Here is a 14,416-nt window from a genome sequence, read left to right on the forward strand (position 1 = left end):
CCATTAAAGTAACAATGATGGTAAACATATAATAGGTACTCAAGGCTTACTGCCTTTTCTAAAAATTAGGGTCATGGTTGTAACCACTTGACAGATATACTTTTGGTCTTATTACACCCCCTTGTCCATCGCAGAACTATTATTGTTTAAGCAGATGGCTCATTAAACGAACGAAAACTGCGAAGCATGAAATAAAAATTCCGAAGAAAGCGTTTTGCACTTTACAAATACAAAATATTTATGTTTTAAGTATTTCAAATAAAACAGGTAATGCATTTTGGAGAAAAGTATTTCAAATGCAAAATAAAAACGGGTACCTATATTTTGGATTTTTTATTTGCTTTACAAACACATTATTTCACAGAATTGACATCTCTGCTTAAAACTGTTCAAATATACCAAAAACTGCGAAAAAAAGTCTAAAATCAGTGACAACTTGATGAAAGCCAGGACTGGACTGCCGAGTGCATTGTGCCAGCAGAACCCCCCTGCCGGTAATTTGAGCGCTCCGCCAACTGCCGCTCAGCCGAGTGCACCCGAGAGCATCCGAAGGAGGCCGAAGCTGGTATTAACTTTTGCCGCCGAGACATGTCATTTCCGCAAACTTGTCTTATCGTTGCCGAATACTGGCACTCCACAGCTAGCATAGTGATGATCAAAGCTGGTTCTAAGTTATTGAGATCGCCGTATTATTGTGTAGTCTTTTGTTGCATTATTCCCGTAATATCTTGTGGAAAGTTATCAAGTTAGATAGAGCCTATCTCTTCAGAGACATCACTAGCGCAGAAGTTGGCAAACTGTTCATGGTTCATCTGCGCCCTCTGCTTTCGTGAGTAAATGAGGTTAACGTTGGCCTTTGACTAAATAAATCTCATCAATCGCCCAGCCAGTCTCTCGTTGTGAAAGACATTACAGTGATACTTCTTTCATTAATTATAGTATTTGACTGGCAGTTACATCCGTCTTTCCATGAGAAAAATTATGTTGAAGCATTCTTTCAGTCTCAGCTTGAAGTGTCATTAGCGTAATTTTAATACCCGTGAACAACGGGAAGACATGTGGAAAAGTTAGCGATAAACAGCGTTGCAGAAATGAATGCTTTTTTTCCTCAAGACGGCGGAATGTCGCGAAGACATCGCAAGCGGACGACTACTTTCCCTTCACCCTTTCTACTACATTAACACTGATTACATTAATTCAAGCTGACATCAGCCAAACAGATGGTATGGTCTTGCGTTCTCCCACCTTTGACTTCAAGCCATATATGAAGAGATCTACAGATAACAATTTTATTTGCACTCCGAACCACGATGCAACAACATTCGGCCTACGAGTCGTAAATAATATTAAACAGTCCCCAACAAAAGAAGGCTGAGAAGTGAACCGAACATGTTCGTGTACGTAAATGCAATGTAATTAAATGAATTACAGTTCTGTAATGTCATTTATAAATTACAACATACCTTACGTAAAGTTATAAAACTTAAACGTCGATATGAGTTATCAGCTAAGAAACCATAAATGCTTAATTAAGTACCGGTGAACGAGGACACACACACACAGAGAGAGAGAGAGCTGTCAGTGTTTGGAAAGAATTTGCTGAGAAGGTACACTAGTACCTGCATTCGCACGGAATTCAGGGAAAAACAGGATTCTTTGTTCTGACAAGTAGATCGTAATTTGAAACTAACATCTTTTATTCTTCCGTTCCAAGTATTGTACGGGTGTCGTTTAGTTTGTCAAGAAGCTATATAGTACATCACATTGATTATATTCAGTCATTTTATATATGTCTTCTCGAAGTATGCTGTACATTTTCATTTCCTTTGGCTACCAGTACTTATTAGCCGTATTACACCACGCTGTTGTGGTCCAGATTCAGGGATTCAATATAATTTAACTCACTTTTGGCAACTACTAATGGCCCTGAATCAACTGATAGTGTGTGTACTATTATAAAACCATCTGTGTACAGTGTTTGCAGTGGCTGGGAATGAGAAATCAATTAGTTGTGTAGCATTAGCCCATTTCTTTATTAAATAACTTATTTGTAAAACAGTATTTTACACTAGGGGCAAACACAATACAGTAGCACCGTTTTAAATAGAGCAGGTTTATATTTGGGAGGATAGAGGCCCAAGTCTTCATCCAACCATCGGGATTCCTAAACAATTTCTGTCAAATGCCAGAATGGGTCCTACTATAAGGCCACTGCTGACTGTCCCATCCTTCAGATACTAGACCTGTAGGTTTGTAAGAGCCTGGATATATGAATTGCTTTATTTTTCTTTTTCTTAAATTGTTATATCAAGACATGTCTGATATTCTAGTAGAAGAGAACTGCAGATGAATAAAGATGCTACAACAACAGCATCAACTACTATTACTACTGTGCTGCTGCTGTTGTTATTACTACTACTGCTGCTAATATAACAACATTAGTGCAGTTGACACTGTCGGTTTCACATAATGGCAAAAAAGAAAAAAAAAATTGAAAATGGAACATTAGACCAACTGAACAAACCTTGGGCCCAGAATCGATTGACCTTTCTGGGGAATATCCAGGCTTAACATATTAGGAGCTTTTGTGTACTTAATCTATGATGTAAGTCAGCTTGAACATTCTATTTCAGTCGGATGGACATTTAAATTTTGTCTTGTGTCTATCATTTTTGGTTATCAGGTGAAATGGTTTCAATATAAATGGAAATCCGTATGTGCCAGTGGTTTTTATGAGGAATTTTTAAGCAATTACCAATTGGTCTAATCGATCAGAAGGTAATAAGTGTTTGGACACAGCGAGAGAGATACAATTTATCAATTTGATGAAGACTGACTGAGGGTATTTATGTCTAGTGCATCAAGTGAAGGCTGAAGAGCTGGTGTGTGGTTGTTCAATATATAATACACTATTAAGCTATAAAAATACCATTTTACTATAAACACTACATTTACAACCTTGGAACTAGAAAGAAAAAAATATAAACATATTTTGCAATATAGGCTGCTGGAAGTTGGGGGATGCTTTGAACAGCTTTTATATATTTATTACTCTGGGCCGCGAGTTCTAGATGAAATGCCAAATGAACTTTTGGGCACACTTTAAGACACATTTCCTTGTTATAGGTTTGAGTAGTACAAATACATGTCTGCAATAGCCACAGAAAGAAATATGCTGAAATTGTCCTAATGTCACCCTGTGGATGGGTCAGTGCTGTAAAAGCAGCATTTTTATCTTCACATGTTAGAGGAAAAATGATTGCCATAAATTTAAGTAATAAATCTTTGTTTAAATTATGTATAGGCTTATACATTTTGGTTCATCCTTTTACATGTGATAGATAGATCATGAGTTTTACTTCAGCAGTAGTTCCAATGAAAACTTTTGGTAATCTTTATATAAATCTTAGACTTCAAAGACCCCTCATCCATCCCTTGACCTCAGAGTGGGGATATTTGGAATATGAACCTTTGTATTTTCGTGTATATAGTTTCATCCTATTTCTCAGTGGGCCATCTGTTGTCTTTATTGTATTGTATTATTTCATTGATCCTCTTCATCATGCTTGTACATACATACACACTGTCAGTATCCTGAAAAGATGAGATGAGACAATATAAATTAGTGTAATGATTATAAACTGTGTATCTGTTACAAATATACAGGAGTCTACATACAAAAAGCTGTAAGCAAATTACACACACACAGTTAACTTAGTTTCATCAGTTCAGATTGTGATTAAATAATAGAAAAGATACATGCATGGATATTTTTCATAAGAACACAAAAAAGCAATATGATATTTATCCCATTATGTGATCATAGTTTATATCATCATCATTTTCACTCAAAAATCACAAACGTACACAACCTTGTCATACACTGCTTATGAATTTACGACAATTAATCAAGTTAAGAAGATGTTTAGAGTTGTTGCAGTATCTTTGTGACCATCGTTTATAGGCTGCAGCGTTTTGTGTAAAAGACAAAAATTTAAAAATTAAAAGGTATTTACAATTTATACAACATTGTGATGAAAATATGTTGTATAATATTCTGCTTCTTTACGCCAACAAATCTTTATTTATACTGTAAGAACATTTACTGACAAAATACATAGTTGTGTACAGATCTTCAAATTTTACATTCTGTTCCACTGTTTCATGCGTAACACAATCTATACAAATTTTCTACTATCACTGTTTATTACAATAATAATGTACACATTTAGGTTTTAATCTGGTAGATACTCAGCTACATCACAATAACACTCCTGCAGTAGTTAGGTATGAACAACTGTTTGAAATGCTGATCATTTTGATGTCACAAGGTGGTTTATGGTACAGCGTGTTTCCTGATTGAGTTGTCCATTTTGTTTCAGTGTTTATTTGAATTTTGGAAATGTACATCTTGGTTTCTTCTTGTGTTATTGAGTGAATACCTTGGTTTTTAGCTAACAGCTGGTTATTATCATCTAAAATTTCCTAATAAAAAATTTTACTCACAAAACATACTAACAACCAATGTAAGAACTTGAAGTTTTGTGAATAAAGGCTTGCACAAGTTTCTAGAGCTGCAATTTCCACGACTCATACAAACCTCTCTCTCTTTTGGGGTGTGAAACAACTTTTGCTAGCAATTGAGATTCCCCTGAGGATTATGCTACATCACAGTAGAGATTCTGCTCTGGCAAACTACACATTTTTATTTTATTTTTTGCTTCAATTTGGAACTTAAAAGAATTGTCATGCACTAGCAGATGATGTTCAGTCTTTTAGTTACATATTTTATATGTTGGATCTATCTCAGATCCTCCTGGATCCATAATCCAAGAAACTCTGTAGCATTTACATTTTCCAAGTTTCTAGTGAATAACTTTAGGCACTAGCAGAGAGTTATTCTGTTTGGTGTCTAGATTCATAGTAACTGTTTCTTGGATATTTATTATCAGATTGTTTGCAGGAAACCAGTTTGCAACATATTAAGTGCGTATTTTAATTTCATTCTACAACTTTTTCAGTCATTTCTTTGACTAACACTTTTGTGTAATCAGGAAATTAAATATATTTGTAATGAAGGCTAGTTGGTTTCAGGTTATTTACACAGAGCAAAAACAAAATTGGTCCCATAATGGAGCCTTGTGGTACACTGCACATAATACACAGTTTTTCTGAGTGACAAGTCTTCAAGGTTTTCCCTTCTTGGAATGGAAGTTCAACTATTTGTTCTCTATTCTGCAGCTAACGTTGTGACCAGTTGTTAGCTGCCCCTAACACCTACATACTCCACATTCGTAAGCAAGATGTTGTGACTTATGACATCAGATGCATTTGAAATGCCTAAAAAATTTTCAGAAATGTGCTCTTTATTGTCAATTACATTTAAAGCTTCATTCAGGAATGCAAAGATGGCAGTCTCAGTAGATATTGATTTACAAAAACCACGCTGAGAATTGAGACATAGCTATTTTTTCTTTAAAGGTTATTTATCTCTAATAGCAAATTTTCTCCATTATTTTGGAAAACCCAGATAGGAGTGATATAGGCATGTAGGTGGAGACATCTGTTTTAATCACTTCTTTATAGAGAGGCTTTACTTTCCAGGTTTTTTTATGCACCATCTGTGAGTGAACAGTTGCAAATGTTGACTAGAGGCTTGACTATGAAGGGAGCATATTTCTTTATAATAGTCAGTTATAATGTCTATACCAAAGGGGTGGTTTGATTTGAGTTCTTTAATGGTATCTGGCATTTCTTTCACACTAGTCACATGTAGGAAGAGAGTCTTTTGATTTGAAATACATCTGAACTGATTCTCTACTGCGCACTGTGAGTTTTGTTGAATGAGTTATCCTGCTACCTGTGTGAAGTATGAATGAAATTGATTTGCAATTTTTCTATGGTCTAGGTTTTTGAGAAGTTAATTTTTTGAAATTCTGGATGTTCTGCTGCTGTCTCCCTTCTTACAAAATTCCACGTACCTTTAATTTTATTTTCAGAGTTTTTATGTTTCTGTCATTTGCTATTGTTTATGCCTGTTTTATGATCCTACTGTAGATTTTCTTATAGATTTTGAAATACATGTCAAACTCTGCATATGTGTTCTGTTTGGACATGTTTTGAAGTAAGCTTTTTTTGTTTTGCAGATATTTGTATTCCAGTGGCAATAAAATTATTTTTACATTTCCTTTTTGTATTTTCTTCTTTATAAGGGGAAACAGAGATCAAAGTAATAACTAAAGTTGCTGATGAAGCTGTCAAATTTGTAATCAATATTTGAACATCTATATATTTCTTCCCAGTTTTCTCTGCTCAAGCCGTAGTGAAAGTTATTTATATTCTCAGCACCTACTGGTGTTTATTAAGCAGTTTCTCGAGTTGATTTTTCGAGCAAAGAGTAAGTTTTTGTGTTAAGTGGTCCACAAAGCCTCCGTCCTGTGTCTTGGCTAAATAGTTCATTTGCACATAAACGAATATCTGGTCAGTTGTACACTGGACGAGTCTAATGATGCACTTTCCTCCAAGTACTAATGGAACACTGTGCCTATCCATTTTACATACCCTATGCAGTACTTTGAAGAAGAAGGAGAAGAAAAAGAAACAGTCGAGATATTTGTAATTTTGAATGATCCCCTGAATTACCAGATCTCACTTTTTTTTAGATCTTGTGGAAAATTAATGAATGACCCATCCCTCACTATATTCCTCATCATTGTACAGACAATGAAGGCCATATTAAATATAGTCTGGCTATCAACTCTAGAAGACTTCTGTTGACATTTACTAAGACTGATTTCTGTGCAATGAACTGCAAAATAATATACATTCAATATCCTCTTTTATTCCTGTTTTGAACAGGTTCCTCACACTTGAGCACTCATCTAGGATGAGTTGCACAAGTGATTTGTAAGCAATCTCTTTTGTAGACTGATTGAATTTCTCCAGTATTCTACCAATAAAATCAAGTCAACCATCTCCTATACTCATGACTAAACCTGTGAGCTCATTCTATGTCATATCCCTACATAGTTTTACTCCCAGGTATTTGTGTAAAGTAATTGATTCCAACTAACTCAGACTCATTGACATTATAGTCATAGGATATTACTTTTTTTTCATTTTGTGAAGTGCACAGTTTTACATTTCTGAACATTTAAAGTAAGTTGCCAAATTTTGCACCACTTTGAAATCTTATCAAGATCTGACTGATTATTTATACAGATTCTTTCAGACAGTACTTCATTCAAGATTAGTGCATCATTTGCAAAAAGTCTGAGGTTACTGTTAATATTGTTCATGACATCACTAATACAACCTGCCCAGGGGCACACCCAAAATTACTTCAACTTCTGTTAATGACTCTCCACCCAAGGTAATTTGCTGCATTCTCCCTACCAAAAAAATCCTCAATCCAGTCATAAAATTCACCTGATACTCCATATGACTACAATTTTAATAATAAGCATAGATGTGGTACTGAGTGAAATGCTTTTCAAAAATCAAAAAATACTGTTTCTACCTAACTGCCTTGATCCGAAGCTTGCAGTACTGTATGTCATATGAGAAAAGTGCAAGCTACGTTTCACATGATCAATGTTTTTGAACCGAGTGAGGTGGCGCAGTGGTTAGACACTGGACTCGCATTCGGGAGGACGACGGTTCAATCACGCGTCCGGCCATCCTGATTTAGGTTTTCTGTGATTTCCCTAAATCGCTCCAGGCAAATGCCGGGATGGTTCTTTTCAAAGGGCATGGCCGACTTCCTTCCCCGTCCTTCCCTAATCCGATGAGACCGATGACCTCGCTGTCTGGTCTCCTTCCCCAAACCAACCAACCAACCAATGTTTTTGAAATCCATACTGGCTTTCATGGAGGAGATCATTCTGTTTGAGATGTCTCACTATGTTTGATCTCAGAATATGTTTGTAAGATTCTACAACAAACCAATGTCAAGGATACTGGACAGTAGTTTTGTGAAACACTCCTATTACCCCACCTGTAAATGTGTGTGAACTGCTTTCTTTGAGCTACTGGGCTTGGGCTTTTGTTCAAGGGATTTACGATAGATTATAGTTAAAAGAGGGGCTAACTCAGCCACAAATTCAGTATAAATCTGACAAGGATTCCATTGAGCCCTGGAGCTTATTTCAGTTTTAATAGTTAAAAGAGGGGCTAACTCAGCCACAAATTCAGTATAAATCTGACAAGGATTCCATTGAGCCCTGGAGCTTATTTCAGTTTTAACGATTTCAGCTTTTCTCAAAGACACTGACCCTAACACTTATTTCACTCATCTTTTCAGTGGTACGAGGATTAAATTAGGGCGCTTCTCTTGGTTTTCTTGTGTAAAAGAACATTCAGAAATGGAGTTGAGCATTTATGTGTTTGCTTTTCTGTCTTCAAAAACAATTCCTATCTCATCTGTGAGAGGTTGGATGCTAACTTTGCTGCCACTATCAGTCCTTACATGCAACCAGAATTTCTTTGGGTTTTTATGAAAGATCATTTGACAGAATTCTGCTATGGTAGTCATTGGTGGTTCATGCATTATTCTCTTGACAGCCAAATGAATTTCATTTAGCATCCCTCTGTTATAGCCATCTTCATACTTGTTTTAGTTCCTGTTTGTCCTTTGATAATTTTTTGCCACAACTGCCTCAAGGCCACTGGTACCACTGATACAATGTGGAATCCTCAAAGAGATTAGATCTATTTGTTGCCAATAGATCTAATATATTTCCATCATGAGTGGGGTTCCGAACTTTCTTTTCTTAGTAGTTTACAGACAAGGTGTTTAATAATGTTTCACACCATGTCTTCTCATGTCTGCCACTAACAAAACTTTAATTTTCCACATTACTTTTTGGATGATAAAGTCTCCATAGAGTATTATGGTACAATTGAGGAACTTATGTATAACTGAAGTGAGGTTTTCTCTAAGTTTCCAGTTACATCAGGAGGCAAGTTTGGTGGCCAATAGAAGTATCCTATTACAATTTTACGCCCATCACTAATACTGAGCTGTGTCCAAACAATCTCGCATGTAACTTCAATTTCTGTCTTGGAGGACTTGTGTTTCTTGTCTATTGCGATAAATACCTCACCTCCATTTTGCATTAGTCTGTCCTTTTGATATTCAGCTACATTTTTTATGTTAAATCAGCCATTGGGAATATGACTAAATTCACAAAACAGCTGAAACTTTGTCTTTTGAGTAGTTCTTTCTATTATTTACAGGAATTTTTTGATAGTGTGTAACAAAACAGCTGAAACTTTGTCTTTTGAATAGTTCTTTCTATTATTTACAGGAATTTTTTGATAGTGTGTAACAATTTGTACAATGTGTTTAATTTTGAGCATTCCTCTAAGATAGTAACTGTTCTCGAAAGAACAGATACCATTGATGACCGTGCAGCTTCTCTAGAATAAATAATAATCATTTATTCCTATAAGAACTGACTACGTAGCACTGGTATATCAACTGATGACAGAATGCTTTTTATATGTATTAGAATGTAAGACTTGTCATTTGTTTGTGTAATCATTATTACTACTATAATCTGGGTTGTTCTTTCAACACTTGAACCTCATGTATCTGTTTATATATGAATATAATAGAGGGAAACATTCCACGTGGGAAAAATATATCTAAAAACAGAGATGATGTGACTTACCAAACGAAGCGCTGGCAGGTCGATAGACACACAAACTAACACAAACAAACACACAAAATTCAAGCTTTCGCAACAAACTTTTGCCTCATCAGGAAAGAGGGAAGGAGAGGGAAAGACGAAAGGATGTGGGTTTTAAGGGAGAGGGTAAGGAGTCATTCCAGTCCCGGGAGCGGAAAGACTTACCTTAGGGGGAAAAAGGACAGGTATACACTCGCACACACACACATATCCATCCACACATATACAGACACAAGCAGACATATTTAAAGACAAAGAGTTTGTCTTTAAATAAAAAATAAATATACACTTGCACACACACACACATATCCATCCACACATATACAGACACAAGCAGACATATTTAAAGACAAAGAGTTTGTCTTTAAATATGTCTGTATATGTCTGGATGGATATGTGTGTGTGTGCGAGTGTATACCTGTCCTTTTTTCCCCCTAAGGTAAGTCTTTCCGCTCCCGGGTTTGGAATGACTCCTTACCCTCTCCCTTAAAACCCACATCCTTTCGTCTTTCCCTCTCCTTCCCTCTTTCCTGATGAGGCAACAGTTTGTTGCGAAAGCTTGAATTTTGTGTGTTTGTTTGTGTTAGTTTGTGTGTCTATTGACCTGCCAGCGCTTCGTTTGGTAAGTCACATCATCTTTGTTTTTAGATATGTTTATATATGACTTAGTTTGTAAGCCTTAAGACCACTTAAATTGGTTATTCTGTAATAATCTGACACATTCTACATCCTAGTGATACACTTGCATCAAGGATCTATGGAACACAAAAGTAAATAAATAAATAGATGTTCTGATGCATTAAGGGATCACCAATTTAGTACTGGAGGGCAGCGTGGAGGGTGAAAATCATAGAAGGAGACCAAGAGATGAGTACACTAAGCAGATTCAGAAGGATGTAGGTTGCAGTAGGTACTGGGAGACGAAGAAGCTTGCACAGGGTAGAGTAGCATGGAGAGTTGCATCAAACCAGTCTCAGGACTGAAGACCACAACAACAACAAATAGATGTCAGCTACTTAGCCATAATGTAAACATAAAGTCATGCTGAACTTTTAATTATTAGTGTAGTCCAACTAGAAAAATAATCTGAATGGATATCTATCAATTCTATGGAACATAGTAAGTGTTCTTTGTCTTCCTTGGGGCATGAAAGGTCATCAAAGTCATTGACTAAGTTACATAAAGAAATTACCATTTTTAACTTCTATCAAGGAAAAACAGGCATAAACAAACAATCTCTAATTACACATCCATTTCCTCCCTCGAGTCATTTCATTATTTGTGTAATGTAGCGCACAATTTAATGATCATCCGCATTTCTGGGAAAATCTTGATAAATGTCTTTCAGTTTTGCTTCCATGCTGAGTTCTCTACACAAATGACACTGTGAAAGACGTGGAGTGCAGTGTGAATTATTTAACAAATAGTGTAGCAGAGCAGAACACCGGTATATGGCTTATAATATAGAAAACAGAGTGGTGATCAACTGCTGGGAAACCCAGTGCAACATTTTACCATCACAGGATGCAGAAATAATGTATATTTTTAATTCATGTGACTTCAGGTAGTTGGAAGGTTTATTTGGGACATTCACATTCAGAGATGGTTGAACCTAGCTTCACCACCAACACTACATTTACTGTAAGTTAACACTATTTTTGATTTAGTGACATAATCTCAAAAAGTTTTGACAACCTAGTAATTTTTGCAACAGGATTTTCTGTTAACTCAATAGAGATCTCATTTTGTGTATTAATTGCTTTGTGTCTTAAAGGGATTTAGTAACTTTTTAGCTCAACAAAGTAAAAGATAATCAGCAGGCTTAGTTTAAAGTTATTTCTTTCCTGTTCTGTAAAAAACTGCACCAGCCACAATGCATCTCTGCTTTGAATGGTGTTTTCAAATGTAGGATGAGTTAGTTGATGTTCATAAGCAGCTGGAAATCAAATTAACTACTCTCAAATGATTGGCAGCAGCTGCCACTAAAGGTATATGAAAAACTGTCCTTTCCTGTGAATCCTGTCTCCTCTACAGGAAGTACTGGATCTGTCACAGCTCATCCATTTGATTTCAAAGTGGCATGTCAGTGGTAGGTAAAGCCATCCTGTACTCATATAGACATGGATTAATCAACAGATTTGAGGTACTGTCTTCCACTGAAACTGAGCCAGTGGAACCCAATTTACCCATTGGGAAACCAGCTTTGTCCTTTGTAAAGAGGAGGCAAATGCTAAGGGTACAGATATATTAATCATTGGCACTTCAAACTTATGGAAAATAATGATATCCCTTAGGGAGACAGCAGTAAGGAACAGGAAGGAACAACAGGTGCACTTAATGTGTATGCTTTGGGGCCTCATTCAACATGGTGAAGAGGTTTTTCCATTGAGGGAACAGAGTGCAACAAACTGCAAATTGTGGCACATGTTAGAACAAACAATACCTGTTCTCTGGGCTTTCAGGTCATGCCTGGATCATTCCAGCAACTGGCAGAGAAGGTTGAGAAGACCAGCCTTGCACACAGAGTTCCAGCTAACCTCATAATTTGCAGTTTTGTCCACAGAACTGATCATGGCTTCCTGACTCTGAGACAAGTAGCAGGATGGAATTAGAGCCTTCGCATGTTCTATGACAAGCTAGGCTGTGGCTTCCTGGACTTGCACCACAGTGTAGGACCCCCATAAACAGATCAAGTGTGCACTATACACCTGAGGCTGCTACCCAGATAGCTGAATGTATATACCTGTCCTTTTTTCCCCCTAAGGTAAGTCTTTCCGCTCCCGGGATTGGAATGACTCCTTACCCTCTCCCTTAAAACCCACTTCCTTTCGTCTTTCCCTCTCCTTCCCTCTTTCCTGATGAGGCAACAGTTTGTTGCTAAAGCTTGAATTTTATGTGTTAGTTTGTGTGTCTATCGACCTGCCAGCGCTTAGTTTGGTAAGTCACATCATCTTTGTTTTTAGATATATTTTTCCCACGTGGAATGTTTCCCTCTATTATATTCATATATAAACAGATACATGAGGATCAAGTGTTGAAAGAACAACCCAGATTATAGCAGTAATAATGATTACACAAACAAATGACAAGTCTTACATTCTAATACATATAAAAAGCATTCTGTTATCAGTTGATATACCAGTGCTACGTAGTCAGTTCTTATAGGAATAAATGATTATTATTTATTCTAGAGAAGCTGCACGGTCATCAATGGTATCTGTTCTTTCGAGAACAGTTACTATCTTAGAGGAATGCTCAAAATTAAACACATTGTACAAATTGTTACACACTATCAAAAAATTCCTGTAAATAATAGAAAGAACTATTCAAAAGACAAAGTTTCAGCTGTTTTGTTACACATTATCAAAAAATTCCTGTAAATAATAGAAAGAACTATTCAAAAGACAAAGTTTCAGCTGTTTTGTGAATTTAGTCATATTCCCAATGGCTAATTTAACATAAAATAGTAGTTTATTGTACACTTTTATGCTTGAATAATGTACTCCTTTTTGTACCATGCTGAGACTTTTTATATCTTTATGAAGATCATATTTACTTCTCGTATCATGATCATGATATTCACTGTTTGTTTTGTAAATTGTATGATCATGGTTCACAAAGCACATTGGTGAAAAAATGTACTGAGATGGCATGGTGAGGATCCCGAGCTGTTTGAATAAGTTTCTGTGAGAGCATCTGGGGTGCACTCTAGTCATAATTCTGGTGACTTTTCTGTGCAATAAAGGCTTTGTTTGCTCATGACTGGTTACCCCAAAATATGATACCATATGTCATAGATGAATGGAAATATCCTTGGTATGCAGCTTTAAATGTTTCCAAGTCACAAACAGATGAAATTGAGCGAATGGCAAATGCTGCTGAATTCAGTCTTTTACATGGATCATTAATGCGAACTGACCAGTTTAGATTGTTTTATATTATTGAAATCATTGAAAGTTGAAATTGTTACTGGTGAAATTACATCAAAATATTGTTAAATCCAGCAGGTGTCCAGAGAAATTATCATGTTTGGAAGTAGAGCAAGAAAATATTCAAAACAGGTATTTTTAATCAGATACTATTAATTTTAGGTTGACAGTAAACATTAGAAATCTGAAATAGAAAATAGCACAATTCAGAAATATGCACAAATATTGTGCATATTTTAATTATTCATCAGAGCATTGTTACTGGGATCTGTAGCATTTCCAAGAAGTACATGAGGTTATATACTGGAAAATAATGAGAAACAATACAAACCTTTCGCAGAATGATACATTATGATGAAAAAATCTGTTATTCCATGTAACTGTAAAGTTGGAGGATGGAAAGGCGTAAGTAATTTCAAAATGTCTCTGAGTCTGTTTTCAATGTGCTTTTATCATTACAGAATTGAAATTTTATCACTAATTTTGGAAATTAAATGGAATGTCTTTGGCAGGGTAATGCAGTTTCCTATCATTAAAGCTACAAATGATCAATGATCACATGCACTCTTAAGTTTATAATTATGTAAATTTAATGAGCTGCAATATTGAGGTACAGAAGAGCTACCATTTATTTGACTAATGAGTGAAAACTAAGTGTTCAATTGTATCACAACGCTTATCATTTTTTCAGACATGTAAAAATAGTAAAAAGTAAATGGATAATTTTCAGTCACTCACTATATTCGCAAAAGATCTGAAGAATATATTAAATGTATTGCCGGCACGATGTTACCT

At 35.9% G+C, this 14,416-nt stretch overlaps 1 protein-coding gene across 3 annotated transcripts in view; it reads left to right on the forward strand.

Annotated features, from left to right (window-relative positions):
* The first annotated feature begins 618 nt into the window (after positions 1-618).
* LOC126484646 (uncharacterized) overlaps positions 619-14,416 on the forward strand; it is a 64,881-nt gene continuing 51,083 nt past the window's right edge. For 2 of the 3 annotated variants that reach the window (XR_007587902.1, XM_050108234.1), the window contains exon 1: positions 619-829. The gene's annotated coding sequence lies outside the window, so the exon portion shown is untranslated. Of the gene's footprint in view, positions 830-947; positions 1,398-14,416 lie in introns of those variants that run through there. The other variant, XM_050108235.1, reaches the window with a different exon arrangement.

This window comes from Schistocerca serialis, chromosome 6 (genome assembly GCF_023864345.2).
Source record: "Schistocerca serialis cubense isolate TAMUIC-IGC-003099 chromosome 6, iqSchSeri2.2, whole genome shotgun sequence".
NCBI lineage: Eukaryota > Metazoa > Arthropoda > Insecta > Orthoptera > Acrididae > Schistocerca > Schistocerca serialis.